Source organism: Schistocerca cancellata, unplaced genomic scaffold, assembly GCF_023864275.1.
Source record: "Schistocerca cancellata isolate TAMUIC-IGC-003103 unplaced genomic scaffold, iqSchCanc2.1 HiC_scaffold_985, whole genome shotgun sequence".
NCBI classification, from domain to species: Eukaryota; Metazoa; Arthropoda; class Insecta; order Orthoptera; family Acrididae; genus Schistocerca; species Schistocerca cancellata.
This window is the reverse complement of record NW_026046993.1, coordinates 15,568-39,256: the sequence shown is the minus strand read 5'-3', so window position 1 is coordinate 39,256 and position 23,689 is coordinate 15,568. Positions and strand designations below refer to the sequence as shown.

The following is a 23,689-nucleotide window of genomic DNA, read 5'->3' as shown; positions in this document are numbered from 1 at the left end:
CCGAGTTCACAAAAATCCCACTGCACATTCCCATTCTTTACGTGCAGTCGGCTGCTACTGGTGTTGCTAGTTATGACTGCTGATGACAGATGCCGTAGCAATCAATTCATGGAGTGAGTTGTATGTTTTGCGACACTCTGTCTCTGACAAGCAAGCGGAGGTGACATAGGCGCGAACACGGGAAGTTTGCAGCCCCTTGCTGCCTGCAGAGACCGAGCAGCCACACTAGTTGGGCGGCCTAAGCCGTAGGCGAAATGTGCTCACTCGCTTGGGTGCGACGTCAAGCTCTAAATAAGGCTGTCACTAGCGTGAGCGTTGCGTGAGCGTCGTGTAAAGTCGGAAAAGTCGTCTGCATGGGTGAGTGCAATGTTTGGGGAGCGTTTCGTAGTTTGCGCAGTGCAATGGAGACGCGGAAGCTTGTTGTGGCCCAGTCTTTTGCAGTTGGACGACAAGAGTGGTACACAGTAGTAAAGTGCGCGGCAGTGAGTTGGCATCAACAGTCGAGTGCACAATGGGGCTTCAGATGTGCTTGTTACCTCAGGCGCTGTGTGATTGTCGACAAGGAGTGAAAACGGAGCAATTTGTGACTGTCCTTTCAATTTAAGACTTTAAATACAGACGGAATTTGTAGTCGTAATACCAGAGCATCGAAACTACTTGGAACTCTTGTGCATATGAACGTGATCGCGCCTTTGTACACTGGTCCCTTCGCCCCTATAAACCAACCAACCATCATGTCCGCGCACATCAGAGTAGCAAAGGATGGAAAACAGCGCAGCTTTGTTGCGCTTGGGGGCGTAGCTCAGTTGGTAGAGCGTTCGCTTTGCATGTGAAAGGTCCCGCGTTCAAGCCCCGGCGCCTCCATGTTTCGTGGACAGTGCATGGTAAGTGTTGGTCGCGGCGAGCATAAAGACACGCTAGATGTTGCAAAGCCAGCGTCACAGACTCATATGATGTATACTGACGTAAGGAGAGCAAGACGTGAATGTGAGGACCGGCTGTTGTCGAGGTGTCATCGAGTGCAAATCTGTCTTAGGTATAACGGCCTAACCTCAATGAAGTCTAGAGTGTGGACAACACGTTCGTCTTACTCAGAGCGGTGGCCGAACGCTATTTTCGACGTTGTGCGTGCCACTTTAATTTTGGCCAACTACGATTCGATACAGAATGCAGGAAACCTGAAAGACACCCTCACGGACACATTGAGAGTAGTGTTTGTCTGCGGAATAATGGGAGTGCAAGGGTCTGTGATATTGATATGGTTGTATGTAGCACTATCCGTCATCAGGGGGCGTAGCTCAGATGGTAGAGCGCTCGCTTAGCATGCGAGAGGTACTGGGATCGATACCCAGCGTCTCCAGAATTTTTAACACACCAACATGCGCACACTGCCATGCAAGTGAAATAATTCACAGCCAGCAAATGTGTCTAGGCAGATACGAGCGAACGATTAGCAGCAACAATTGGCAAGCGTGCTGTTACGCGCAGGAACCACCCTCCTCCCAGCCCTATACTTAATTTAGAACCAGTACGAGTCTTCCCTTAAGATTCTCAAACCTATGTCGGAAAGATCTGCCTTGCGCCGAGTTCACAAAAATCCCACTGCACATTCCCATTCTTTACGTGCAGTCGGCTGCTACTGGTGTTGCTAGTTATGACTGCTGATGACAGATGCCGTAGCAATCAATTCATGGAGTGAGTTGTATGTTTTGCGACACTCTGTCTCTGACAAGCAAGCGGAGGTGACATAGGCGCGAACACGGGAAGTTTGCAGCCCCTTGCTGCCTGCAGAGACCGAGCAGCCACACTAGTTGGGCGGCCTAAGCCGTAGGCGAAATGTGCTCACTCGCTTGGGTGCGACGTCAAGCTCTAAATAAGGCTGTCACTAGCGTGAGCGTTGCGTGAGCGTCGTGTAAAGTCGGAAAAGTCGTCTGCATGGGTGAGTGCAATGTTTGGGGAGCGTTTCGTAGTTTGCGCAGTGCAATGGAGACGCGGAAGCTTGTTGTGGCCCAGTCTTTTGCAGTTGGACGACAAGAGTGGTACACAGTAGTAAAGTGCGCGGCAGTGAGTTGGCATCAACAGTCGAGTGCACAATGGGGCTTCAGATGTGCTTGTTACCTCAGGCGCTGTGTGATTGTCGACAAGGAGTGAAAACGGAGCAATTTGTGACTGTCCTTTCAATTTAAGACTTTAAATACAGACGGAATTTGTAGTCGTAATACCAGAGCATCGAAACTACTTGGAACTCTTGTGCATATGAACGTGATCGCGCCTTTGTACACTGGTCCCTTCGCCCCTATAAACCAACCAACCATCATGTCCGCGCACATCAGAGTAGCAAAGGATGGAAAACAGCGCAGCTTTGTTGCGCTTGGGGGCGTAGCTCAGTTGGTAGAGCGTTCGCTTTGCATGTGAAAGGTCCCGCGTTCAAGCCCCGGCGCCTCCATGTTTTGTGGACAGTGCATGGTAAGTGTTGGTCGCGGCGAGCATAAAGACACGCTAGATGTTGCAAAGCCAGCGTCACAGACTCATATGATGTATACTGACGTAAGGAGAGCAAGACGTGAATGTGAGGACCGGCTGTTGTCGAGGTGTCATCGAGTGCAAATCTGTCTTAGGTATAACGGCCTAACCTCAATGAAGTCTAGAGTGTGGACAACACGTTCGTCTTACTCAGAGCGGTGGCCGAACGCTATTTTCGACGTTGTGCGTGCCACTTTAATTTTGGCCAACTACGATTCGATACAGAATGCAGGAAACCTGAAAGACACCCTCACGGACACATTGAGAGTAGTGTTTGTCTGCGGAATAATGGGAGTGCAAGGGTCTGTGATATTGATATGGTTGTATGTAGCACTATCCGTCATCAGGGGGCGTAGCTCAGATGGTAGAGCGCTCGCTTAGCATGCGAGAGGTACTGGGATCGATACCCAGCGTCTCCAGAATTTTTAACACACCAACATGCGCACACTGCCATGCAAGTGAAATAATTCACAGCCAGCAAATGTGTCTAGGCAGATACGAGCGAACGATTAGCAGCAACAATTGGCAAGCGTGCTGTTACGCGCAGGAACCACCCTCCTCCCAGCCCTATACTTAATTTAGAACCAGTACGAGTCTTCCCTTAAGATTCTCAAACCTATGTCGGAAAGATCTGCCTTGCGCCGAGTTCACAAAAATCCCACTGCACATTCCCATTCTTTACGTGCAGTCGGCTGCTACTGGTGTTGCTAGTTATGACTGCTGATGACAGATGCCGTAGCAATCAATTCATGGAGTGAGTTGTATGTTTTGCGACACTCTGTCTCTGACAAGCAAGCGGAGGTGACATAGGCGCGAACACGGGAAGTTTGCAGCCCCTTGCTGCCTGCAGAGACCGAGCAGCCACACTAGTTGGGCGGCCTAAGCCGTAGGCGAAATGTGCTCACTCGCTTGGGTGCGACGTCAAGCTCTAAATAAGGCTGTCACTAGCGTGAGCGTTGCGTGAGCGTCGTGTAAAGTCGGAAAAGTCGTCTGCATGGGTGAGTGCAATGTTTGGGGAGCGTTTCGTAGTTTGCGCAGTGCAATGGAGACGCGGAAGCTTGTTGTGGCCCAGTCTTTTGCAGTTGGACGACAAGAGTGGTACACAGTAGTAAAGTGCGCGGCAGTGAGTTGGCATCAACAGTCGAGTGCACAATGGGGCTTCAGATGTGCTTGTTACCTCAGGCGCTGTGTGATTGTCGACAAGGAGTGAAAACGGAGCAATTTGTGACTGTCCTTTCAATTTAAGACTTTAAATACACACGGAATTTGTAGTCGTAATACCAGAGCATCGAAACTACTTGGAACTCTTGTGCATATGAACGTGATCGCGCCTTTGTACACTGGTCCCTTCGCCCCTATAAACCAACCAACCATCATGTCCGCGCACATCAGAGTAGCAAAGGATGGAAAACAGCGCAGCTTTGTTGCGCTTGGGGGCGTAGCTCAGTTGGTAGAGCGTTCGCTTTGCATGTGAAAGGTCCCGGGTTCAAGCCCCGGCGCCTCCATGTTTCGTGGACAGTGCATGGTAAGTGTTGGTCGCGGCGAGCCTAAAGACACGCAAGATGTTGCAAAGCCAGCGTCACAGACTCATATGATGTATACTGACGTAAGGAGAGCAAGACGTGAATGTGAGGACCGGCTGTTGTCGAGGTGTCATCGAGTGCAAATCTGTCTTAGGTATAACGGCCTAACCTCAATGAAGTCTAGAGTGTGGACAACACGTTCGTCTTACTCAGAGCGGTGGCCGAACGCTATTTTCGACGTTGTGCGTGCCACTTTAATTTTGGCCAACTACGATTCGATACAGAATGCAGGAAACCTGAAAGACACCCTCACGGACACATTGAGAGTAGTGTTTGTCTGCGGAATAATGGGAGTGCAAGGGTCTGTGATATTGATATGGTTGTATGTAGCACTATCCGCCATCAGGGGGCGTAGCTCAGATGGTAGAGCGCTCGCTTAGCATGCGAGAGGTACTGGGATCGATACCCAGCGTCTCCAGAATTTTTAACACACCAACATGCGCACACTGCCATGCAAGTGAAATAATTCACAGCCAGCAAATGTGTCTAGGCAGATACGAGCGAACGATTAGCAGCAACAATTGGCAAGCGTGCTGTTACGCGCAGGAACCACCCTCCTCCCAGCCCTATACTTAATTTAGAACCAGTACGAGTCTTCCCTTAAGATTCTCAAACCTATGTCGGAAAGATCTGCCTTGCGCCGAGTTCACAAAAATCCCACTGCACATTCCCATTCTTTACGTGCAGTCGGCTGCTACTGGTGTTGCTAGTTATGACTGCTGATGACAGATGCCGTAGCAATCAATTCATGGAGTGAGTTGTATGTTTTGCGACACTCTGTCTCTGACAAGCAAGCGGAGGTGACATAGGCGCGAACACGGGAAGTTTGCAGCCCCTTGCTGCCTGCAGAGACCGAGCAGCCACACTAGTTGGGCGGCCTAAGCCGTAGGCGAAATGTGCTCACTCGCTTGGGTGCGACGTCAAGCTCTAAATAAGGCTGTCACTAGCGTGAGCGTTGCGTGAGCGTCGTGTAAAGTCGGAAAAGTCGTCTGCATGGGTGAGTGCAATGTTTGGGGAGCGTTTCGTAGTTTGCGCAGTGCAATGGAGACGCGGAAGCTTGTTGTGGCCCAGTCTTTTGCAGTTGGACGACAAGAGTGGTACACAGTAGTAAAGTGCGCGGCAGTGAGTTGGCATCAACAGTCGAGTGCACAATGGGGCTTCAGATGTGCTTGTTACCTCAGGCGCTGTGTGATTGTCGACAAGGAGTGAAAACGGAGCAATTTGTGACTGTCCTTTCAATTTAAGACTTTAAATACACACGGAATTTGTAGTCGTAATACCAGAGCATCGAAACTACTTGGAACTCTTGTGCATATGAACGTGATCGCGCCTTTGTACACTGGTCCCTTCGCCCCTATAAACCAACCAACCATCATGTCCGCGCACATCAGAGTAGCAAAGGATGGAAAACAGCGCAGCTTTGTTGCGCTTGGGGGCGTAGCTCAGTTGGTAGAGCGTTCGCTTTGCATGTGAAAGGTCCCGGGTTCAAGCCCCGGCGCCTCCATGTTTCGTGGACAGTGCATGGTAAGTGTTGGTCGCGGCGAGCCTAAAGACACGCAAGATGTTGCAAAGCCAGCGTCACAGACTCATATGATGTATACTGACGTAAGGAGAGCAAGACGTGAATGTGAGGACCGGCTGTTGTCGAGGTGTCATCGAGTGCAAATCTGTCTTAGGTATAACGGCCTAACCTCAATGAAGTCTAGAGTGTGGACAACACGTTCGTCTTACTCAGAGCGGTGGCCGAACGCTATTTTCGACGTTGTGCGTGCCACTTTAATTTTGGCCAACTACGATTCGATACAGAATGCAGGAAACCTGAAAGACACCCTCACGGACACATTGAGAGTAGTGTTTGTCTGCGGAATAATGGGAGTGCAAGGGTCTGTGATATTGATATGGTTGTATGTAGCACTATCCGTCATCAGGGGGCGTAGCTCAGATGGTAGAGCGCTCGCTTAGCATGCGAGAGGTACTGGGATCGATACCCAGCGTCTCCAGAATTTTTAACACACCAACATGCGCACACTGCCATGCAAGTGAAATAATTCACAGCCAGCAAATGTGTCTAGGCAGATACGAGCGAACGATTAGCAGCAACAATTGGCAAGCGTGCTGTTACGCGCAGGAACCACCCTCCTCCCAGCCCTATACTTAATTTAGAACCAGTACGAGTCTTCCCTTAAGATTCTCAAACCTATGTCGGAAAGATCTGCCTTGCGCCGAGTTCACAAAAATCCCACTGCACATTCCCATTCTTTACGTGCAGTCGGCTGCTACTGGTGTTGCTAGTTATGACTGCTGATGACAGATGCCGTAGCAATCAATTCATGGAGTGAGTTGTATGTTTTGCGACACTCTGTCTCTGACAAGCAAGCGGAGGTGACATAGGCGCGAACACGGGAAGTTTGCAGCCCCTTGCTGCCTGCAGAGACCGAGCAGCCACACTAGTTGGGCGGCCTAAGCCGTAGGCGAAATGTGCTCACTCGCTTGGGTGCGACGTCAAGCTCTAAATAAGGCTGTCACTAGCGTGAGCGTTGCGTGAGCGTCGTGTAAAGTCGGAAAAGTCGTCTGCATGGGTGAGTGCAATGTTTGGGGAGCGTTTCGTAGTTTGCGCAGTGCAATGGAGACGCGGAAGCTTGTTGTGGCCCAGTCTTTTGCAGTTGGACGACAAGAGTGGTACACAGTAGTAAAGTGCGCGGCAGTGAGTTGGCATCAACAGTCGAGTGCACAATGGGGCTTCAGATGTGCTTGTTACCTCAGGCGCTGTGTGATTGTCGACAAGGAGTGAAAACGGAGCAATTTGTGACTGTCCTTTCAATTTAAGACTTTAAATACACACGGAATTTGTAGTCGTAATACCAGAGCATCGAAACTACTTGGAACTCTTGTGCATATGAACGTGATCGCGCCTTTGTACACTGGTCCCTTCGCCCCTATAAACCAACCAACCATCATGTCCGCGCACATCAGAGTAGCAAAGGATGGAAAACAGCGCAGCTTTGTTGCGCTTGGGGGCGTAGCTCAGTTGGTAGAGCGTTCGCTTTGCATGTGAAAGGTCCCGCGTTCAAGCCCCGGCGCCTCCATGTTTTGTGGACAGTGCATGGTAAGTGTTGGTCGCGGCGAGCATAAAGACACGCTAGATGTTGCAAAGCCAGCGTCACAGACTCATATGATGTATACTGACGTAAGGAGAGCAAGACGTGAATGTGAGGACCGGCTGTTGTCGAGGTGTCATCGAGTGCAAATCTGTCTTAGGTATAACGGCCTAACCTCAATGAAGTCTAGAGTGTGGACAACACGTTCGTCTTACTCAGAGCGGTGGCCGAACGCTATTTTCGACGTTGTGCGTGCCACTTTAATTTTGGCCAACTACGATTCGATACAGAATGCAGGAAACCTGAAAGACACCCTCACGGACACATTGAGAGTAGTGTTTGTCTGCGGAATAATGGGAGTGCAAGGGTCTGTGATATTGATATGGTTGTATGTAGCACTATCCGTCATCAGGGGGCGTAGCTCAGATGGTAGAGCGCTCGCTTAGCATGCGAGAGGTACTGGGATCGATACCCAGCGTCTCCAGAATTTTTAACACACCAACATGCGCACACTGCCATGCAAGTGAAATAATTCACAGCCAGCAAATGTGTCTAGGCAGATACGAGCGAACGATTAGCAGCAACAATTGGCAAGCGTGCTGTAACGCGCAGGAACCACCCTCCTCCCAGCCCTATACTTAATTTAGAACCAGTACGAGTCTTCCCTTAAGATTCTCAAACCTATGTCGGAAAGATCTGCCTTGCGCCGAGTTCACAAAAATCCCACTGCACATTCCCATTCTTTACGTGCAGTCGGCTGCTACTGGTGTTGCTAGTTATGACTGCTGATGACAGATGCCGTAGCAATCAATTCATGGAGTGAGTTGTATGTTTTGCGACACTCTGTCTCTGACAAGCAAGCGGAGGTGACATAGGCGCGAACACGGGAAGTTTGCAGCCCCTTGCTGCCTGCAGAGACCGAGCAGCCACACTAGTTGGGCGGCCTAAGCCGTAGGCGAAATGTGCTCACTCGCTTGGGTGCGACGTCAAGCTCTAAATAAGGCTGTCACTAGCGTGAGCGTTGCGTGAGCGTCGTGTAAAGTCGGAAAAGTCGTCTGCATGGGTGAGTGCAATGTTTGGGGAGCGTTTCGTAGTTTGCGCAGTGCAATGGAGACGCGGAAGCTTGTTGTGGCCCAGTCTTTTGCAGTTGGACGACAAGAGTGGTACACAGTAGTAAAGTGCGCGGCAGTGAGTTGGCATCAACAGTCGAGTGCACAATGGGGCTTCAGATGTGCTTGTTACCTCAGGCGCTGTGTGATTGTCGACAAGGAGTGAAAACGGAGCAATTTGTGACTGTCCTTTCAATTTAAGACTTTAAATACAGACGGAATTTGTAGTCGTAATACCAGAGCATCGAAACTACTTGGAACTCTTGTGCATATGAACGTGATCGCGCCTTTGTACACTGGTCCCTTCGCCCCTATAAACCAACCAACCATCATGTCCGCGCACATCAGAGTAGCAAAGGATGGAAAACAGCGCAGCTTTGTTGCGCTTGGGGGCGTAGCTCAGTTGGTAGAGCGTTCGCTTTGCATGTGAAAGGTCCCGGGTTCAAGCCCCGGCGCCTCCATGTTTCGTGGACAGTGCATGGTAAGTGTTGGTCGCGGCGAGCCTAAAGACACGCAAGATGTTGCAAAGCCAGCGTCACAGACTCATATGATGTATACTGACGTAAGGAGAGCAAGACGTGAATGTGAGGACCGGCTGTTGTCGAGGTGTCATCGAGTGCAAATCTGTCTTAGGTATAACGGCCTAACCTCAATGAAGTCTAGAGTGTGGACAACACGTTCGTCTTACTCAGAGCGGTGGCCGAACGCTATTTTCGACGTTGTGCGTGCCACTTTAATTTTGGCCAACTACGATTCGATACAGAATGCAGGAAACCTGAAAGACACCCTCACGGACACATTGAGAGTAGTGTTTGTCTGCGGAATAATGGGAGTGCAAGGGTCTGTGATATTGATATGGTTGTATGTAGCACTATCCGTCATCAGGGGGCGTAGCTCAGATGGTAGAGCGCTCGCTTAGCATGCGAGAGGTACTGGGATCGATACCCAGCGTCTCCAGAATTTTTAACACACCAACATGCGCACACTGCCATGCAAGTGAAATAATTCACAGCCAGCAAATGTGTCTAGGCAGATACGAGCGAACGATTAGCAGCAACAATTGGCAAGCGTGCTGTTACGCGCAGGAACCACCCTCCTCCCAGCCCTATACTTAATTTAGAACCAGTACGAGTCTTCCCTTAAGATTCTCAAACCTATGTCGGAAAATCTGCCTTGCGCCGAGTTCACAAAAATCCCACTGCACATTCCCATTCTTTACGTGCAGTCGGCTGCTACTGGTGTTGCTAGTTATGACTGCTGATGACAGATGCCGTAGCAATCAATTCATGGAGTGAGTTGTATGTTTTGCGACACTCTGTCTCTGACAAGCAAGCGGAGGTGACATAGGCGCGAACACGGGAAGTTTGCAGCCCCTTGCTGCCTGCAGAGACCGAGCAGCCACACTAGTTGGGCGGCCTAAGCCGTAGGCGAAATGTGCTCACTCGCTTGGGTGCGACGTCAAGCTCTAAATAAGGCTGTCACTAGCGTGAGCGTTGCGTGAGCGTCGTGTAAAGTCGGAAAAGTCGTCTGCATGGGTGAGTGCAATGTTTGGGGAGCGTTTCGTAGTTTGCGCAGTGCAATGGAGACGCGGAAGCTTGTTGTGGCCCAGTCTTTTGCAGTTGGACGACAAGAGTGGTACACAGTAGTAAAGTGCGCGGCAGTGAGTTGGCATCAACAGTCGAGTGCACAATGGGGCTTCAGATGTGCTTGTTACCTCAGGCGCTGTGTGATTGTCGACAAGGAGTGAAAACGGAGCAATTTGTGACTGTCCTTTCAATTTAAGACTTTAAATACAGACGGAATTTGTAGTCGTAATACCAGAGCATCGAAACTACTTGGAACTCTTGTGCATATGAACGTGATCGCGCCTTTGTACACTGGTCCCTTCGCCCCTATAAACCAACCAACCATCATGTCCGCGCACATCAGAGTAGCAAAGGATGGAAAACAGCGCAGCTTTGTTGCGCTTGGGGGCGTAGCTCAGTTGGTAGAGCGTTCGCTTTGCATGTGAAAGGTCCCGGGTTCAAGCCCCGGCGCCTCCATGTTTTGTGGACAGTGCATGGTAAGTGTTGGTCGCGGCGAGCCTAAAGACACGCAAGATGTTGCAAAGCCAGCGTCACAGACTCATATGATGTATACTGACGTAAGGAGAGCAAGACGTGAATGTGAGGACCGGCTGTTGTCGAGGTGTCATCGAGTGCAAATCTGTCTTAGGTATAACGGCCTAACCTCAATGAAGTCTAGAGTGTGGACAACACGTTCGTCTTACTCAGAGCGGTGGCCGAACGCTATTTTCGACGTTGTGCGTGCCACTTTAATTTTGGCCAACTACGATTCGATACAGAATGCAGGAAACCTGAAAGACACCCTCACGGACACATTGAGAGTAGTGTTTGTCTGCGGAATAATGGGAGTGCAAGGGTCTGTGATATTGATATGGTTGTATGTAGCACTATCCGTCATCAGGGGGCGTAGCTCAGATGGTAGAGCGCTCGCTTAGCATGCGAGAGGTACTGGGATCGATACCCAGCGTCTCCAGAATTTTTAACACACCAACATGCGCACACTGCCATGCAAGTGAAATAATTCACAGCCAGCAAATGTGTCTAGGCAGATACGAGCGAACGATTAGCAGCAACAATTGGCAAGCGTGCTGTTACGCGCAGGAACCACCCTCCTCCCAGCCCTATACTTAATTTAGAACCAGTACGAGTCTTCCCTTAAGATTCTCAAACCTATGTCGGAAAGATCTGCCTTGCGCCGAGTTCACAAAAATCCCACTGCACATTCCCATTCTTTACGTGCAGTCGGCTGCTACTGGTGTTGCTAGTTATGACTGCTGATGACAGATGCCGTAGCAATCAATTCATGGAGTGAGTTGTATGTTTTGCGACACTCTGTCTCTGACAAGCAAGCGGAGGTGACATAGGCGCGAACACGGGAAGTTTGCAGCCCCTTGCTGCCTGCAGAGACCGAGCAGCCACACTAGTTGGGCGGCCTAAGCCGTAGGCGAAATGTGCTCACTCGCTTGGGTGCGACGTCAAGCTCTAAATAAGGCTGTCACTAGCGTGAGCGTTGCGTGAGCGTCGTGTAAAGTCGGAAAAGTCGTCTGCATGGGTGAGTGCAATGTTTGGGGAGCGTTTCGTAGTTTGCGCAGTGCAATGGAGACGCGGAAGCTTGTTGTGGCCCAGTCTTTTGCAGTTGGACGACAAGAGTGGTACACAGTAGTAAAGTGCGCGGCAGTGAGTTGGCATCAACAGTCGAGTGCACAATGGGGCTTCAGATGTGCTTGTTACCTCAGGCGCTGTGTGATTGTCGACAAGGAGTGAAAACGGAGCAATTTGTGACTGTCCTTTCAATTTAAGACTTTAAATACAGACGGAATTTGTAGTCGTAATACCAGAGCATCGAAACTACTTGGAACTCTTGTGCATATGAACGTGATCGCGCCTTTGTACACTGGTCCCTTCGCCCCTATAAACCAACCAACCATCATGTCCGCGCACATCAGAGTAGCAAAGGATGGAAAACAGCGCAGCTTTGTTGCGCTTGGGGGCGTAGCTCAGTTGGTAGAGCGTTCGCTTTGCATGTGAAAGGTCCCGGGTTCAAGCCCCGGCGCCTCCATGTTTCGTGGACAGTGCATGGTAAGTGTTGGTCGCGGCGAGCCTAAAGACACGCAAGATGTTGCAAAGCCAGCGTCACAGACTCATATGATGTATACTGACGTAAGGAGAGCAAGACGTGAATGTGAGGACCGGCTGTTGTCGAGGTGTCATCGAGTGCAAATCTGTCTTAGGTATAACGGCCTAACCTCAATGAAGTCTAGAGTGTGGACAACACGTTCGTCTTACTCAGAGCGGTGGCCGAACGCTATTTTCGACGTTGTGCGTGCCACTTTAATTTTGGCCAACTACGATTCGATACAGAATGCAGGAAACCTGAAAGACACCCTCACGGACACATTGAGAGTAGTGTTTGTCTGCGGAATAATGGGAGTGCAAGGGTCTGTGATATTGATATGGTTGTATGTAGCACTATCCGTCATCAGGGGGCGTAGCTCAGATGGTAGAGCGCTCGCTTAGCATGCGAGAGGTACTGGGATCGATACCCAGCGTCTCCAGAATTTTTAACACACCAACATGCGCACACTGCCATGCAAGTGAAATAATTCACAGCCAGCAAATGTGTCTAGGCAGATACGAGCGAACGATTAGCAGCAACAATTGGCAAGCGTGCTGTTACGCGCAGGAACCACCCTCCTCCCAGCCCTATACTTAATTTAGAACCAGTACGAGTCTTCCCTTAAGATTCTCAAACCTATGTCGGAAAGATCTGCCTTGCGCCGAGTTCACAAAAATCCCACTGCACATTCCCATTCTTTACGTGCAGTCGGCTGCTACTGGTGTTGCTAGTTATGACTGCTGATGACAGATGCCGTAGCAATCAATTCATGGAGTGAGTTGTATGTTTTGCGACACTCTGTCTCTGACAAGCAAGCGGAGGTGACATAGGCGCGAACACGGGAAGTTTGCAGCCCCTTGCTGCCTGCAGAGACCGAGCAGCCACACTAGTTGGGCGGCCTAAGCCGTAGGCGAAATGTGCTCACTCGCTTGGGTGCGACGTCAAGCTCTAAATAAGGCTGTCACTAGCGTGAGCGTTGCGTGAGCGTCGTGTAAAGTCGGAAAAGTCGTCTGCATGGGTGAGTGCAATGTTTGGGGAGCGTTTCGTAGTTTGCGCAGTGCAATGGAGACGCGGAAGCTTGTTGTGGCCCAGTCTTTTGCAGTTGGACGACAAGAGTGGTACACAGTAGTAAAGTGCGCGGCAGTGAGTTGGCATCAACAGTCGAGTGCACAATGGGGCTTCAGATGTGCTTGTTACCTCAGGCGCTGTGTGATTGTCGACAAGGAGTGAAAACGGAGCAATTTGTGACTGTCCTTTCAATTTAAGACTTTAAATACAGACGGAATTTGTAGTCGTAATACCAGAGCATCGAAACTACTTGGAACTCTTGTGCATATGAACGTGATCGCGCCTTTGTACACTGGTCCCTTCGCCCCTATAAACCAACCAACCATCATGTCCGCGCACATCAGAGTAGCAAAGGATGGAAAACAGCGCAGCTTTGTTGCGCTTGGGGGCGTAGCTCAGTTGGTAGAGCGTTCGCTTTGCATGTGAAAGGTCCCGGGTTCAAGCCCCGGCGCCTCCATGTTTCGTGGACAGTGCATGGTAAGTGTTGGTCGCGGCGAGCCTAAAGACACGCAAGATGTTGCAAAGCCAGCGTCACAGACTCATATGATGTATACTGACGTAAGGAGAGCAAGACGTGAATGTGAGGACCGGCTGTTGTCGAGGTGTCATCGAGTGCAAATCTGTCTTAGGTATAACGGCCTAACCTCAATGAAGTCTAGAGTGTGGACAACACGTTCGTCTTACTCAGAGCGGTGGCCGAACGCTATTTTCGACGTTGTGCGTGCCACTTTAATTTTGGCCAACTACGATTCGATACAGAATGCAGGAAACCTGAAAGACACCCTCACGGACACATTGAGAGTAGTGTTTGTCTGCGGAATAATGGGAGTGCAAGGGTCTGTGATATTGATATGGTTGTATGTAGCACTATCCGTCATCAGGGGGCGTAGCTCAGATGGTAGAGCGCTCGCTTAGCATGCGAGAGGTACTGGGATCGATACCCAGCGTCTCCAGAATTTTTAACACACCAACATGCGCACACTGCCATGCAAGTGAAATAATTCACAGCCAGCAAATGTGTCTAGGCAGATACGAGCGAACGATTAGCAGCAACAATTGGCAAGCGTGCTGTAACGCGCAGGAACCACCCTCCTCCCAGCCCTATACTTAATTTAGAACCAGTACGAGTCTTCCCTTAAGATTCTCAAACCTATGTCGGAAAGATCTGCCTTGCGCCGAGTTCACAAAAATCCCACTGCACATTCCCATTCTTTACGTGCAGTCGGCTGCTACTGGTGTTGCTAGTTATGACTGCTGATGACAGATGCCGTAGCAATCAATTCATGGAGTGAGTTGTATGTTTTGCGACACTCTGTCTCTGACAAGCAAGCGGAGGTGACATAGGCGCGAACACGGGAAGTTTGCAGCCCCTTGCTGCCTGCAGAGACCGAGCAGCCACACTAGTTGGGCGGCCTAAGCCGTAGGCGAAATGTGCTCACTCGCTTGGGTGCGACGTCAAGCTCTAAATAAGGCTGTCACTAGCGTGAGCGTTGCGTGAGCGTCGTGTAAAGTCGGAAAAGTCGTCTGCATGGGTGAGTGCAATGTTTGGGGAGCGTTTCGTAGTTTGCGCAGTGCAATGGAGACGCGGAAGCTTGTTGTGGCCCAGTCTTTTGCAGTTGGACGACAAGAGTGGTACACAGTAGTAAAGTGCGCGGCAGTGAGTTGGCATCAACAGTCGAGTGCACAATGGGGCTTCAGATGTGCTTGTTACCTCAGGCGCTGTGTGATTGTCGACAAGGAGTGAAAACGGAGCAATTTGTGACTGTCCTTTCAATTTAAGACTTTAAATACAGACGGAATTTGTAGTCGTAATACCAGAGCATCGAAACTACTTGGAACTCTTGTGCATATGAACGTGATCGCGCCTTTGTACACTGGTCCCTTCGCCCCTATAAACCAACCAACCATCATGTCCGCGCACATCAGAGTAGCAAAGGATGGAAAACAGCGCAGCTTTGTTGCGCTTGGGGGCGTAGCTCAGTTGGTAGAGCGTTCGCTTTGCATGTGAAAGGTCCCGGGTTCAAGCCCCGGCGCCTCCATGTTTCGTGGACAGTGCATGGTAAGTGTTGGTCGCGGCGAGCCTAAAGACACGCAAGATGTTGCAAAGCCAGCGTCACAGACTCATATGATGTATACTGACGTAAGGAGAGCAAGACGTGAATGTGAGGACCGGCTGTTGTCGAGGTGTCATCGAGTGCAAATCTGTCTTAGGTATAACGGCCTAACCTCAATGAAGTCTAGAGTGTGGACAACACGTTCGTCTTACTCAGAGCGGTGGCCGAACGCTATTTTCGACGTTGTGCGTGCCACTTTAATTTTGGCCAACTACGATTCGATACAGAATGCAGGAAACCTGAAAGACACCCTCACGGACACATTGAGAGTAGTGTTTGTCTGCGGAATAATGGGAGTGCAAGGGTCTGTGATATTGATATGGTTGTATGTAGCACTATCCGTCATCAGGGGGCGTAGCTCAGATGGTAGAGCGCTCGCTTAGCATGCGAGAGGTACTGGGATCGATACCCAGCGTCTCCAGAATTTTTAACACACCAACATGCGCACACTGCCATGCAAGTGAAATAATTCACAGCCAGCAAATGTGTCTAGGCAGATACGAGCGAACGATTAGCAGCAACAATTGGCAAGCGTGCTGTTACGCGCAGGAACCACCCTCCTCCCAGCCCTATACTTAATTTAGAACCAGTACGAGTCTTCCCTTAAGATTCTCAAACCTATGTCGGAAAGATCTGCCTTGCGCCGAGTTCACAAAAATCCCACTGCACATTCCCATTCTTTACGTGCAGTCGGCTGCTACTGGTGTTGCTAGTTATGACTGCTGATGACAGATGCCGTAGCAATCAATTCATGGAGTGAGTTGTATGTTTTGCGACACTCTGTCTCTGACAAGCAAGCGGAGGTGACATAGGCGCGAACACGGGAAGTTTGCAGCCCCTTGCTGCCTGCAGAGACCGAGCAGCCACACTAGTTGGGCGGCCTAAGCCGTAGGCGAAATGTGCTCACTCGCTTGGGTGCGACGTCAAGCTCTAAATAAGGCTGTCACTAGCGTGAGCGTTGCGTGAGCGTCGTGTAAAGTCGGAAAAGTCGTCTGCATGGGTGAGTGCAATGTTTGGGGAGCGTTTCGTAGTTTGCGCAGTGCAATGGAGACGCGGAAGCTTGTTGTGGCCCAGTCTTTTGCAGTTGGACGACAAGAGTGGTACACAGTAGTAAAGTGCGCGGCAGTGAGTTGGCATCAACAGTCGAGTGCACAATGGGGCTTCAGATGTGCTTGTTACCTCAGGCGCTGTGTGATTGTCGACAAGGAGTGAAAACGGAGCAATTTGTGACTGTCCTTTCAATTTAAGACTTTAAATACAGACGGAATTTGTAGTCGTAATACCAGAGCATCGAAACTACTTGGAACTCTTGTGCATATGAACGTGATCGCGCCTTTGTACACTGGTCCCTTCGCCCCTATAAACCAACCAACCATCATGTCCGCGCACATCAGAGTAGCAAAGGATGGAAAACAGCGCAGCTTTGTTGCGCTTGGGGGCGTAGCTCAGTTGGTAGAGCGTTCGCTTTGCATGTGAAAGGTCCCGGGTTCAAGCCCCGGCGCCTCCATGTTTCGTGGACAGTGCATGGTAAGTGTTGGTCGCGGCGAGCCTAAAGACACGCAAGATGTTGCAAAGCCAGCGTCACAGACTCATATGATGTATACTGACGTAAGGAGAGCAAGACGTGAATGTGAGGACCGGCTGTTGTCGAGGTGTCATCGAGTGCAAATCTGTCTTAGGTATAACGGCCTAACCTCAATGAAGTCTAGAGTGTGGACAACACGTTCGTCTTACTCAGAGCGGTGGCCGAACGCTATTTTCGACGTTGTGCGTGCCACTTTAATTTTGGCCAACTACGATTCGATACAGAATGCAGGAAACCTGAAAGACACCCTCACGGACACATTGAGAGTAGTGTTTGTCTGCGGAATAATGGGAGTGCAAGGGTCTGTGATATTGATATGGTTGTATGTAGCACTATCCGTCATCAGGGGGCGTAGCTCAGATGGTAGAGCGCTCGCTTAGCATGCGAGAGGTACTGGGATCGATACCCAGCGTCTCCAGAATTTTTAACACACCAACATGCGCACACTGCCATGCAAGTGAAATAATTCACAGCCAGCAAATGTGTCTAGGCAGATACGAGCGAACGATTAGCAGCAACAATTGGCAAGCGTGCTGTAACGCGCAGGAACCACCCTCCTCCCAGCCCTATACTTAATTTAGAACCAGTACGAGTCTTCCCTTAAGATTCTCAAACCTATGTCGGAAAGATCTGCCTTGCGCCGAGTTCACAAAAATCCCACTGCACATTCCCATTCTTTACGTGCAGTCGGCTGCTACTGGTGTTGCTAGTTATGACTGCTGATGACAGATGCCGTAGCAATCAATTCATGGAGTGAGTTGTATGTTTTGCGACACTCTGTCTCTGACAAGCAAGCGGAGGTGACATAGGCGCGAACACGGGAAGTTTGCAGCCCCTTGCTGCCTGCAGAGACCGAGCAGCCACACTAGTTGGGCGGCCTAAGCCGTAGGCGAAATGTGCTCACTCGCTTGGGTGCGACGTCAAGCTCTAAATAAGGCTGTCACTAGCGTGAGCGTTGCGTGAGCGTCGTGTAAAGTCGGAAAAGTCGTCTGCATGGGTGAGTGCAATGTTTGGGGAGCGTTTCGTAGTTTGCGCAGTGCAATGGAGACGCGGAAGCTTGTTGTGGCCCAGTCTTTTGCAGTTGGACGACAAGAGTGGTACACAGTAGTAAAGTGCGCGGCAGTGAGTTGGCATCAACAGTCGAGTGCACAATGGGGCTTCAGATGTGCTTGTTACCTCAGGCGCTGTGTGATTGTCGACAAGGAGTGAAAACGGAGCAATTTGTGACTGTCCTTTCAATTTAAGACTTTAAATACAGACGGAATTTGTAGTCGTAATACCAGAGCATCGAAACTACTTGGAACTCTTGTGCATATGAACGTGATCGCGCCTTTGTACACTGGTCCCTTCGCCCCTATAAACCAACCAACCATCATGTCCGCGCACATCAGAGTAGCAAAGGATGGAAAACAGCGCAGCTTTGTTGCGCTTGGGGGCGTAGCTCAGTTGGTAGAGCGTTCGCTTTGCATGTGAAAGGTCCCGGGTTCAAGCCCCGGCGCCTCCATGTTTCGTGGACAGTGCATGGTAAGTGTTGGTCGCGGCGAGCCTAAAGACACGCAAGATGTTGCAAAGCCAGCGTCACAGACTCATATGATGTATACTGACGTAAGGAGAGCAAGACGTGAATGTGAGGACCGGCTGTTGTCGAGGTGTCATCGAGTGCAAATCTGTCTTAGGTATAACGGCCTAACCTCAATGAAGTCTAGAGTGTGGACAACACGTTCGTCTTACTCAGAGCGGTGGCCGAACGCTATTTTCGACGTTGTGCGTGCCACTTTAATTTTGGCCAACTACGATTCGATACAGAATGCAGGAAACCTGAAAGACACCCTCACGGACACATTGAGAGTAGTGTTTGTCTGCGGAATAATGGGAGTGCAAGGGTCTGTGATATTGATATGGTTGTATGTAGCACTATCCGTCATCAGGGGGCGTAGCTCAGATGGTAGAGCGCTCGCTTAGCATGCGAGAGGTACTGGGATCGATACCCAGCGTCTCCAGAATTTTTAACACACCAACATGCGCACACTGCCATGCAAGTGAAATAATTCACAGCCAGCAAATGTGTCTAGGCAGATACGAGCGAACGATTAGCAGCAACAATTGGCAAGCGTGCTGTTACGCGCAGGAACCACCCTCCTCCCAGCCCTATACTTAATTTAGAACCAGTACGAGTCTTCCCTTAAGATTCTCAAACCTATGTCGGAAAGATCTGCCTTGCGCCGAGTTCACAAAAATCCCACTGCACATTCCCATTCTTTACGTGCAGTCGGCTGCTACTGGTGTTGCTAGTTATGACTGCTGATGACAGATGCCGTAGCAATCAATTCATGGAGTGAGTTGTATGTTTTGCGACACTCTGTCTCTGACAAGCAAGCGGAGGTGACATAGGCGCGAACACGGGAAGTTTGCAGCCCCTTGCTGCCTGCAGAGACCGAGCAGCCACACTAGTTGGGCGGCCTAAGCCGTAGGCGAAATGTGCTCACTCGCTTGGGTGCGACGTCAAGCTCTAAATAAGGCTGTCACTAGCGTGAGCGTTGCGTGAGCGTCGTGTAAAGTCGGAAAAGTCGTCTGCATGGGTGAGTGCAATGTTTGGGGAGCGTTTCGTAGTTTGCGCAGTGCAATGGAGACGCGGAAGCTTGTTGTGGCCCAGTCTTTTGCAGTTGGACGACAAGAGTGGTACACAGTAGTAAAGTGCGCGGCAGTGAGTTGGCATCAACAGTCGAGTGCACAATGGGGCTTCAGATGTGCTTGTTACCTCAGGCGCTGTGTGATTGTCGACAAGGAGTGAAAACGGAGCAATTTGTGACTGTCCTTTCAATTTAAGACTTTAAATACAGACGGAATTTGTAGTCGTAATACCAGAGCATCGAAACTACTTGGAACTCTTGTGCATATGAACGTGATCGCGCCTTTGTACACTGGTCCCTTCGCCCCTATAAACCAACCAACCATCATGTCCGCGCACATCAGAGTAGCAAAGGATGGAAAACAGCGCAGCTTTGTTGCGCTTGGGGGCGTAGCTCAGTTGGTAGAGCGTTCGCTTTGCATGTGAAAGGTCCCGGGTTCAAGCCCCGGCGCCTCCATGTTTCGTGGACAGTGCATGGTAAGTGTTGGTCGCGGCGAGCCTAAAGACACGCAAGATGTTGCAAAGCCAGCGTCACAGACTCATATGATGTATACTGACGTAAGGAGAGCAAGACGTGAATGTGAGGACCGGCTGTTGTCGAGGTGTCATCGAGTGCAAATCTGTCTTAGGTATAACGGCCTAACCTCAATGAAGTCTAGAGTGTGGACAACACGTTCGTCTTACTCAGAGCGGTGGCCGAACGCTATTTTCGACGTTGTGCGTGCCACTTTAATTTTGGCCAACTACGATTCGATACAGAATGCAGGAAACCTGAAAGACACCCTCACGGACACATTGAGAGTAGTGTTTGTCTGCGGAATAATGGGAGTGCAAGGGTCTGTGATATTGATATGGTTGTATGTAGCACTATCCGTCATCAGGGGGCGTAGCTCAGATGGTAGAGCGCTCGCTTAGCATGCGAGAGGTACTGGGATCGATACCCAGCGTCTCCAGAATTTTTAACACACCAACATGCGCACACTGCCATGCAAGTGAAATAATTCACAGCCAGCAAATGTGTCTAGGCAGATACGAGCGAACGATTAGCAGCAACAATTGGCAAGCGTGCTGTTACGCGCAGGAACCACCCTCCTCCCAGCCCTATACTTAATTTAGAACCAGTACGAGTCTTCCCTTAAGATTCTCAAACCTATGTCGGAAAGATCTGCCTTGCGCCGAGTTCACAAAAATCCCACTGCACATTCCCATTCTTTACGTGCAGTCGGCTGCTACTGGTGTTGCTAGTTATGACTGCTGATGACAGATGCCGTAGCAATCAATTCATGGAGTGAGTTGTATGTTTTGCGACACTCTGTCTCTGACAAGCAAGCGGAGGTGACATAGGCGCGAACACGGGAAGTTTGCAGCCCCTTGCTGCCTGCAGAGACCGAGCAGCCACACTAGTTGGGCGGCCTAAGCCGTAGGCGAAATGTGCTCACTCGGTTGGGTGCGACGTCAAGCTCTAAATAAGGCTGTCACTAGCGTGAGCGTTGCGTGAGCGTCGTGTAAAGTCGGAAAAGTCGTCTGCATGGGTGAGTGCAATGTTTGGGGAGCGTTTCGTAGTTTGCGCAGTGCAATGGAGACGCGGAAGCTTGTTGTGGCCCAGTCTTTTGCAGTTGGACGACAAGAGTGGTACACAGTAGTAAAGTGCGCGGCAGTGAGTTGGCATCAACAGTCGAGTGCACAATGGGGCTTCAGATGTGCTTGTTACCTCAGGCGCTGTGTGATTGTCGACAAGGAGTGAAAACGGAGCAATTTGTGACTGTCCTTTCAATTTAAGACTTTAAATACAGACGGAATTTGTAGTCGTAATACCAGAGCATCGAAACTACTTGGAACTCTTGTGCATATGAACGTGATCGCGCCTTTGTACACTGGTCCCTTCGCCCCTATAAACCAACCAACCATCATGTCCGCGCACATCAGAGTAGCAAAGGATGGAAAACAGCGCAGCTTTGTTGCGCTTGGGGGCGTAGCTCAGTTGGTAGAGCGTTCGCTTTGCATGTGAAAGGTCCCGGGTTCAAGCCCCGGCGCCTCCATGTTTCGTGGACAGTGCATGGTAAGTGTTGGTCGCGGCGAGCCTAAAGACACGCAAGATGTTGCAAAGCCAGCGTCACAGACTCATATGATGTATACTGACGTAAGGAGAGCAAGACGTGAATGTGAGGACCGGCTGTTGTCGAGGTGTCATCGAGTGCAAATCTGTCTTAGGTATAACGGCCTAACCTCAATGAAGTCTAGAGTGTGGACAACACGTTCGTCTTACTCAGAGCGGTGGCCGAACGCTATTTTCGACGTTGTGCGTGCCACTTTAATTTTGGCCAACTACGATTCGATACAGAATGCAGGAAACCTGAAAGACACCCTCACGGACACATTGAGAGTAGTGTTTGTCTGCGGAATAATGGGAGTGCAAGGGTCTGTGATATTGATATGGTTGTATGTAGCACTATCCGTCATCAGGGGGCGTAGCTCAGATGGTAGAGCGCTCGCTTAGCATGCGAGAGGTACTGGGATCGATACCCAGCGTCTCCAGAATTTTTAACACACCAACATGCGCACACTGCCATGCAAGTGAAATAATTCACAGCCAGCAAATGTGTCTAGGCAGATACGAGCGAACGATTAGCAGCAACAATTGGCAAGCGTGCTGTTACGCGCAGGAACCACCCTCCTCCCAGCCCTATACTTAATTTAGAACCAGTACGAGTCTTCCCTTAAGATTCTCAAACCTATGTCGGAAAGATCTGCCTTGCGCCGAGTTCACAAAAATCCCACTGCACATTCCCATTCTTTACGTGCAGTCGGCTGCTACTGGTGTTGCTAGTTATGACTGCTGATGACAGATGCCGTAGCAATCAATTCATGGAGTGAGTTGTATGTTTTGCGACACTCTGTCTCTGACAAGCAAGCGGAGGTGACATAGGCGCGAACACGGGAAGTTTGCAGCCCCTTGCTGCCTGCAGAGACCGAGCAGCCACACTAGTTGGGCGGCCTAAGCCGTAGGCGAAATGTGCTCACTCGCTTGGGTGCGACGTCAAGCTCTAAATAAGGCTGTCACTAGCGTGAGCGTTGCGTGAGCGTCGTGTAAAGTCGGAAAAGTCGTCTGCATGGGTGAGTGCAATGTTTGGGGAGCGTTTCGTAGTTTGCGCAGTGCAATGGAGACGCGGAAGCTTGTTGTGGCCCAGTCTTTTGCAGTTGGACGACAAGAGTGGTACACAGTAGTAAAGTGCGCGGCAGTGAGTTGGCATCAACAGTCGAGTGCACAATGGGGCTTCAGATGTGCTTGTTACCTCAGGCGCTGTGTGATTGTCGACAAGGAGTGAAAACGGAGCAATTTGTGACTGTCCTTTCAATTTAAGACTTTAAATACAGACGGAATTTGTAGTCGTAATACCAGAGCATCGAAACTACTTGGAACTCTTGTGCATATGAACGTGATCGCGCCTTTGTACACTGGTCCCTTCGCCCCTATAAACCAACCAACCATCATGTCCGCGCACATCAGAGTAGCAAAGGATGGAAAACAGCGCAGCTTTGTTGCGCTTGGGGGCGTAGCTCAGTTGGTAGAGCGTTCGCTTTGCATGTGAAAGGTCCCGGGTTCAAGCCCCGGCGCCTCCATGTTTTGTGGACAGTGCATGGTAAGTGTTGGTCGCGGCGAGCCTAAAGACACGCAAGATGTTGCAAAGCCAGCGTCACAGACTCATATGATGTATACTGACGTAAGGAGAGCAAGACGTGAATGTGAGGACCGGCTGTTGTCGAGGTGTCATCGAGTGCAAATCTGTCTTAGGTATAACGGCCTAACCTCAATGAAGTCTAGAGTGTGGACAACACGTTCGTCTTACTCAGAGCGGTGGCCGAACGCTATTTTCGACGTTGTGCGTGCCACTTTAATTTTGGCCAACTACGATTCGATACAGAATGCAGGAAACCTGAAAGACACCCTCACGGACACATTGAGAGTAGTGTTTGTCTGCGGAATAATGGGAGTGCAAGGGTCTGTGATATTGATATGGTTGTATGTAGCACTATCCGTCATCAGGGGGCGTAGCTCAGATGGTAGAGCGCTCGCTTAGCATGCGAGAGGTACTGGGATCGATACCCAGCGTCTCCAGAATTTTTAACACACCAACATGCGCACACTGCCATGCAAGTGAAATAATTCACAGCCAGCAAATGTGTCTAGGCAGATACGAGCGAACGATTAGCAGCAACAATTGGCAAGCGTGCTGTTACGCGCAGGAACCACCCTCCTCCCAGCCCTATACTTAATTTAGAACCAGTACGAGTCTTCCC

General features: G+C 50.2%; 30 non-coding genes across 30 annotated transcripts; all 30 read left to right on the top strand.

Moving 5' to 3' along the window:
- Positions 1-791: 791 nt before the first annotated feature.
- Positions 792-864, top strand: Trnaa-ugc (transfer RNA alanine (anticodon UGC)). The gene has a single exon. It is a non-coding gene; the product is annotated as a tRNA-Ala (tRNA).
- A 423-nt stretch (positions 865-1,287) lies between these two features.
- Trnaa-agc (transfer RNA alanine (anticodon AGC)) lies at positions 1,288-1,360 on the top strand. The gene has a single exon. It is a non-coding gene; the product is annotated as a tRNA-Ala (tRNA).
- A 1,013-nt stretch (positions 1,361-2,373) lies between these two features.
- Positions 2,374-2,446, top strand: Trnaa-ugc (transfer RNA alanine (anticodon UGC)). The gene has a single exon. It is a non-coding gene; the product is annotated as a tRNA-Ala (tRNA).
- Positions 2,447-2,869: 423 nt separating this feature from the next.
- On the top strand, positions 2,870-2,942 carry Trnaa-agc (transfer RNA alanine (anticodon AGC)). The gene has a single exon. It is a non-coding gene; the product is annotated as a tRNA-Ala (tRNA).
- Positions 2,943-3,955: 1,013 nt separating this feature from the next.
- Positions 3,956-4,028, top strand: Trnaa-ugc (transfer RNA alanine (anticodon UGC)). The gene has a single exon. It is a non-coding gene; the product is annotated as a tRNA-Ala (tRNA).
- Positions 4,029-4,451: 423 nt separating this feature from the next.
- Trnaa-agc (transfer RNA alanine (anticodon AGC)) lies at positions 4,452-4,524 on the top strand. The gene has a single exon. It is a non-coding gene; the product is annotated as a tRNA-Ala (tRNA).
- A 1,013-nt stretch (positions 4,525-5,537) lies between these two features.
- On the top strand, positions 5,538-5,610 carry Trnaa-ugc (transfer RNA alanine (anticodon UGC)). The gene has a single exon. It is a non-coding gene; the product is annotated as a tRNA-Ala (tRNA).
- A 423-nt stretch (positions 5,611-6,033) lies between these two features.
- Positions 6,034-6,106, top strand: Trnaa-agc (transfer RNA alanine (anticodon AGC)). Its single transcript has one exon. It is a non-coding gene; the product is annotated as a tRNA-Ala (tRNA).
- A 1,013-nt stretch (positions 6,107-7,119) lies between these two features.
- Trnaa-ugc (transfer RNA alanine (anticodon UGC)) lies at positions 7,120-7,192 on the top strand. Its single transcript has one exon. It is a non-coding gene; the product is annotated as a tRNA-Ala (tRNA).
- A 423-nt stretch (positions 7,193-7,615) lies between these two features.
- Positions 7,616-7,688, top strand: Trnaa-agc (transfer RNA alanine (anticodon AGC)). The gene has a single exon. It is a non-coding gene; the product is annotated as a tRNA-Ala (tRNA).
- Positions 7,689-8,701: 1,013 nt separating this feature from the next.
- Positions 8,702-8,774, top strand: Trnaa-ugc (transfer RNA alanine (anticodon UGC)). The gene has a single exon. It is a non-coding gene; the product is annotated as a tRNA-Ala (tRNA).
- A 423-nt stretch (positions 8,775-9,197) lies between these two features.
- Positions 9,198-9,270, top strand: Trnaa-agc (transfer RNA alanine (anticodon AGC)). The gene has a single exon. It is a non-coding gene; the product is annotated as a tRNA-Ala (tRNA).
- A 1,012-nt stretch (positions 9,271-10,282) lies between these two features.
- On the top strand, positions 10,283-10,355 carry Trnaa-ugc (transfer RNA alanine (anticodon UGC)). The gene has a single exon. It is a non-coding gene; the product is annotated as a tRNA-Ala (tRNA).
- Positions 10,356-10,778: 423 nt separating this feature from the next.
- Trnaa-agc (transfer RNA alanine (anticodon AGC)) lies at positions 10,779-10,851 on the top strand. The gene has a single exon. It is a non-coding gene; the product is annotated as a tRNA-Ala (tRNA).
- A 1,013-nt stretch (positions 10,852-11,864) lies between these two features.
- On the top strand, positions 11,865-11,937 carry Trnaa-ugc (transfer RNA alanine (anticodon UGC)). Its single transcript has one exon. It is a non-coding gene; the product is annotated as a tRNA-Ala (tRNA).
- A 423-nt stretch (positions 11,938-12,360) lies between these two features.
- On the top strand, positions 12,361-12,433 carry Trnaa-agc (transfer RNA alanine (anticodon AGC)). The gene has a single exon. It is a non-coding gene; the product is annotated as a tRNA-Ala (tRNA).
- A 1,013-nt stretch (positions 12,434-13,446) lies between these two features.
- Positions 13,447-13,519, top strand: Trnaa-ugc (transfer RNA alanine (anticodon UGC)). The gene has a single exon. It is a non-coding gene; the product is annotated as a tRNA-Ala (tRNA).
- A 423-nt stretch (positions 13,520-13,942) lies between these two features.
- Positions 13,943-14,015, top strand: Trnaa-agc (transfer RNA alanine (anticodon AGC)). The gene has a single exon. It is a non-coding gene; the product is annotated as a tRNA-Ala (tRNA).
- Positions 14,016-15,028: 1,013 nt separating this feature from the next.
- On the top strand, positions 15,029-15,101 carry Trnaa-ugc (transfer RNA alanine (anticodon UGC)). The gene has a single exon. It is a non-coding gene; the product is annotated as a tRNA-Ala (tRNA).
- Positions 15,102-15,524: 423 nt separating this feature from the next.
- Positions 15,525-15,597, top strand: Trnaa-agc (transfer RNA alanine (anticodon AGC)). Its single transcript has one exon. It is a non-coding gene; the product is annotated as a tRNA-Ala (tRNA).
- Positions 15,598-16,610: 1,013 nt separating this feature from the next.
- Trnaa-ugc (transfer RNA alanine (anticodon UGC)) lies at positions 16,611-16,683 on the top strand. The gene has a single exon. It is a non-coding gene; the product is annotated as a tRNA-Ala (tRNA).
- Positions 16,684-17,106: 423 nt separating this feature from the next.
- Trnaa-agc (transfer RNA alanine (anticodon AGC)) lies at positions 17,107-17,179 on the top strand. The gene has a single exon. It is a non-coding gene; the product is annotated as a tRNA-Ala (tRNA).
- Positions 17,180-18,192: 1,013 nt separating this feature from the next.
- Positions 18,193-18,265, top strand: Trnaa-ugc (transfer RNA alanine (anticodon UGC)). Its single transcript has one exon. It is a non-coding gene; the product is annotated as a tRNA-Ala (tRNA).
- A 423-nt stretch (positions 18,266-18,688) lies between these two features.
- Trnaa-agc (transfer RNA alanine (anticodon AGC)) lies at positions 18,689-18,761 on the top strand. Its single transcript has one exon. It is a non-coding gene; the product is annotated as a tRNA-Ala (tRNA).
- Positions 18,762-19,774: 1,013 nt separating this feature from the next.
- Trnaa-ugc (transfer RNA alanine (anticodon UGC)) lies at positions 19,775-19,847 on the top strand. Its single transcript has one exon. It is a non-coding gene; the product is annotated as a tRNA-Ala (tRNA).
- Positions 19,848-20,270: 423 nt separating this feature from the next.
- Trnaa-agc (transfer RNA alanine (anticodon AGC)) lies at positions 20,271-20,343 on the top strand. Its single transcript has one exon. It is a non-coding gene; the product is annotated as a tRNA-Ala (tRNA).
- A 1,013-nt stretch (positions 20,344-21,356) lies between these two features.
- Trnaa-ugc (transfer RNA alanine (anticodon UGC)) lies at positions 21,357-21,429 on the top strand. Its single transcript has one exon. It is a non-coding gene; the product is annotated as a tRNA-Ala (tRNA).
- Positions 21,430-21,852: 423 nt separating this feature from the next.
- Positions 21,853-21,925, top strand: Trnaa-agc (transfer RNA alanine (anticodon AGC)). The gene has a single exon. It is a non-coding gene; the product is annotated as a tRNA-Ala (tRNA).
- Positions 21,926-22,938: 1,013 nt separating this feature from the next.
- Positions 22,939-23,011, top strand: Trnaa-ugc (transfer RNA alanine (anticodon UGC)). The gene has a single exon. It is a non-coding gene; the product is annotated as a tRNA-Ala (tRNA).
- Positions 23,012-23,434: 423 nt separating this feature from the next.
- On the top strand, positions 23,435-23,507 carry Trnaa-agc (transfer RNA alanine (anticodon AGC)). Its single transcript has one exon. It is a non-coding gene; the product is annotated as a tRNA-Ala (tRNA).
- Positions 23,508-23,689: the final 182 nt, after the last annotated feature.